Source organism: Rutidosis leptorrhynchoides, chromosome 9 (assembly GCF_046630445.1).
Source record: "Rutidosis leptorrhynchoides isolate AG116_Rl617_1_P2 chromosome 9, CSIRO_AGI_Rlap_v1, whole genome shotgun sequence".
NCBI lineage: Eukaryota > Viridiplantae > Streptophyta > Magnoliopsida > Asterales > Asteraceae > Rutidosis > Rutidosis leptorrhynchoides.
The window spans coordinates 263,719,023-263,723,267 of record NC_092341.1 but is presented as its reverse complement, the minus strand read 5'-3'; the positions used below and the strand labels follow the sequence as shown (position 1 = coordinate 263,723,267).

General features: G+C 28.5%; 1 non-coding gene across 1 annotated transcript; it reads left to right on the top strand.

Annotated features, from left to right (window-relative positions):
• The first annotated feature begins 3,032 nt into the window (after nt 1-3,032).
• Nucleotides 3,033-3,104, top strand: TRNAD-GUC (transfer RNA aspartic acid (anticodon GUC)). The gene has a single exon. It is a non-coding gene; the product is annotated as a tRNA-Asp (tRNA).
• The last annotated feature ends 1,141 nt before the right edge of the window (nt 3,105-4,245 follow it).

Genomic DNA, 4,245 nt, shown 5'->3' with positions numbered 1-4,245 from the left:
CTGCGCTTTTCATCATATGCGCTTTTTATCATATGCGCTTTTCGGTGCTACATAGATATTTCTCATTTTCGATTATCATTGACTGATAATCATATCTATTATGATATATATCAGAGAAACTTAACAAATTTCTCTTTGATTTGGGAGAAAACAAGACATTGTTTACCAAAAAATTCGTACCATTTGGTAATATGAAATTTTGCCTTTTTCGTTCCTTATATCAAGTTTGCAAGAGCTGATATAGTATTTATAATTCCTTCATTTGATTTAAATCAATGAAATATTTCTTAGATTTGATCATAGTGTGTATGTTACTACTATCTGCAATACATAGGTCTTTACCATTTAATTGATGTTGTATTTCAGCAGGATTCATACTAAAACTTCAAATAAGATAAGCAAATAATGAGTTCTATTTCAGCAAGATAATCAAATTATATTACCTGCAAACAAGTTATAATCTGAAGTACATAAAAGATAACACTTGATAAAACATATGCGTTATGGTCTAAAATCATTTATTTATGAGTGATGCATAAAAAAAACTAGGCATCTTAGAAAATTCAAACCATTCAAGTCTCAAGGTAGCTCAGGGTTAACTTAATCAAGATTTGTCAACAGATTCACTCTCGTTTTCTTTTCTTTTAAGACTTATTTGTAGAGCTAAACAAGATGTTCATGTATTCAAGAAATACTAGACTGATGATCCACGTTACCAGATCATTAATAAGAATCTCCGGAATTCTTATAAGAGCGTCTACTAATATCTTTAATTTTATTCTTTCATGGATCACCGTTATTATTATTATTATTATTTTTTTTTTTGATAATTATTATCGTATCTATCTTTGAGTATTTTCCATAATACACTTGGATTTTCGATCATATAATATGTAGATTCTAAGGACTCGTCAATATGTTTACTAAGAAAAATACTTACTATTGCTTTCTCTTGTTCGGAATAATTATTATTTTCATTCAGGGTTTCTAAAATATCGTTTGATTCGAGATGTTTTTCTATATTCATAACCCATGTTAAGTAGTTGTTCCCACTTGTTCTAAATGAGCAAATTTAAGCCTTTTTAAATTCGACATTTTCTATTATCAAAAAGATGAATAACATAAATCATAATCATAATCAACTTCTATTCATAGACAAATAATAAAATAAAATTAGAATCATTTTAAATTCATAAGTAGCAAATAACAGAATAATGGTATGATTACAAATAATAAAACCACAAGGGCAGGATAGAATATAAGTTCACCCGGTGGTATATTAGCAATAATGATGATAGTTAATATGACTAATACAATAGGAAAAATCATCCTTGTGTGAATCATTTTTACAAAAAACTTTTTGAGAGTATTAATCTGAAAAATGAAGATTGATTTGTGAAAATGTGAAAACGGAGATGTTTATTTTATATTTGAAAAATATAGTTGTTGTAACGTCGTCAGTTGACGTTAACAACCGTTATGTATATATGACCGTTATAACGTTGTTAGTTGACGTTAACGAATAAAGTCACTATATCAAAACGCGTATGAGTAATATAAAGGACAAGATTTTTTTTTCTTATTTTAACTTTTAAGATTTACTTTTAATAAAAATACAAACTACTTTTTCTTATTTTAACTTTTAAGATTTATTTTTAATAAAAATACAAACTACTTTTCTTATTTTAACTTTTAAGATTTACTTTTAATAAAAATATAAACTACTTTTTCTTATTTTAACTTTTAAGATTTACTTTTAATAAAAATACAAACTACTTTTCCTTATTTTAACTTTTAAGATTTACTTTTAATAAAAATATAAACTACTTTTTCTTATTTTAACTTTTAAGATTATAAATTTAAGAATAAACATTAGTATGCATGAAATAAATAATGATTAATTGCATAAGTAATCATAAATGTTAGATAACATATAAAGACCCCATCGTATTCGTATTGATCGGAATTAATCTCGACCCATGGTACCGTGTTGTCAAATATCGTGTTGCGTACATAAAGTACCGTGTTGTCAAATGACGTGTTGCGTACAATCATGAGGTCTTATTAACATAAATATAAATGTTAGTGAAGTTAATAAGAGTTAGATTACATAAAATATAATTTAGACGGTATAACCGACCATATATAACTTAAATAACATAAATATAAATGTTAGTGAAGTTAATAAAAGTTAGATAATTTCTTACCTTGATTAGTGACGTGTGCTTGCTTAGATAAACCTTGATTATACGGAGCACTTCGTGCTGATAACGTGTTATATTTCAGTAGGCTTATAACTACCTTTAGTGGCCTGGTTCAATATATTCAAATTGAAAGAACCAACAAAAGAGAGATGTGTTGTAGAAGATATAGGAGAGAAAGAGGTTGAAGAGAGGTAGGATGTATTTAATGTATATGTGTGTTTTTGTAACTTACATTATGCACACATATATAGTACAAATTTTACTATCCATATTTGACTAATTACCATCCATATTTAACTACTAAATTTACAACATCTTATTGATTGTATGTTGAGAATTTTACTAATGTGTTAATATTTTTAGGTTATTATTAAAAAAAAAAAAAAAATTCCAGCTAATTTTGTTGCCTTCCTAAAAGAAAATCCAAGTTGGTCATTGTTAGTGGATAATATATTTTTTGTTAGTAATATCATTGAAATAAGGCATCTGTTAATTTTTTTTTTCTTTTTTTAACTAGTGACACCAGTGACTATTATTTCTAAATTCGTCATGACCCCTGACAACTTGCTTTTGCGATTTGTCACCTCTAAATTAATCATCTCACCATAGCGAGTTGGATCACTTGAGTCTAAAATGGAAATAATCTATCTTAATCGATTGGAATGGAAAAAAAAAAAGTAATGTGTGTAATTACTTTTGGCATAACCTTTATCAATTATTTTTTCAATATGAGATTGGAATATAATTCTAGTCATGCTAAATACAATTCCACATCCGAATATATAAATCCAGTTAAATACCGATATCAAAACTTTATTAAACTAACTAGTCGTTGTAGTATAGTGGTAAGTATTCCCGCCTGTCACGCGGGTGACCCGGGTTCGATCCCCGGCAACGGCGTTTCATTTTTTTTAATAACTGTTAATTATGCAGCAGTTGTGGGCTTTGCTTGACTAACCCTAGCCCCTAGGTCCTAATTAATGTTTTGGGCCAGTCCTAATGATTTGTTAGTCTTTATCTTTGGATCCATGATACCTCTCTCTGTTTGGGCCATGTTGCTATTGACATATTTCAGTCTTTATCTACCTTTTTCGTTGATTTAACAAGTAAACGCAGTTGGATAACGAAGTTGGATGATCACCCTACAAACATTAGTCCACCCTGCTGCTAATATACGGTATATTATATTATCTATATACTTATATTAAAGAGAGTTTATTTTAGCCTAATTGTCATTATAACCGTATTATTAGCATCAAATGCCATGTGTAAATTACAGTTGTCAAGTTCTCAATGTTTATGATCAGTCCCAATTAAATTAAATAAATGAATAAAATAACGATAATAATTGGGATAAATGGATTGAGTAGTGGGCCTGATAACTCCCCGTATGTTTAAACTATAGATAAAAAGAACTGCTCCGTAAAAATTTGTAATGGACAACAAACTAATATGCATTAATTTAGGACTTACTTTCCATATATTCGGGAAAGAATTGGAAATCTTATTTGAAAACAAATATGTCTACTGTAAATACTTTGAATCCCATAAACAGATCTGTTGATCAAAAGTTAACATACATACCTTAATCACACATTTCTAAATCCCTCTAACCTCTGAATAATAAGTTGATTGAACATGAATGTGTAGAAGAAAATGAGCAGATATATCAGTCAACAACGACTACAGATATTTTATAACTAATTGTATTGGTGTACATCATAAGAACTACATTAAAATGTTTTGTTTATTATGATGTGTTTTTCACATCTTGATCTTATTGCAAACACACAGGTGCTCTCGTCCTTTGATTTAACTTATATTTGTTGATGTTATATTACTTTCTACTAATCATTAACTTTCTAATGTGAATCATATTTGTAAGTTCTATTTGCGGGCAGAAGAAATTAGGGGGAGAGCATATTATATGGGTTCCGGTTTTTTTCTATTGGTAATGAACTAGTTGTGGAGCCCTCGCTTAGCGCCGGGGGCTCCGTTTTGAATGCGAGTTAAAAAAAAAAAAAAAAAGTCTTATCTATTT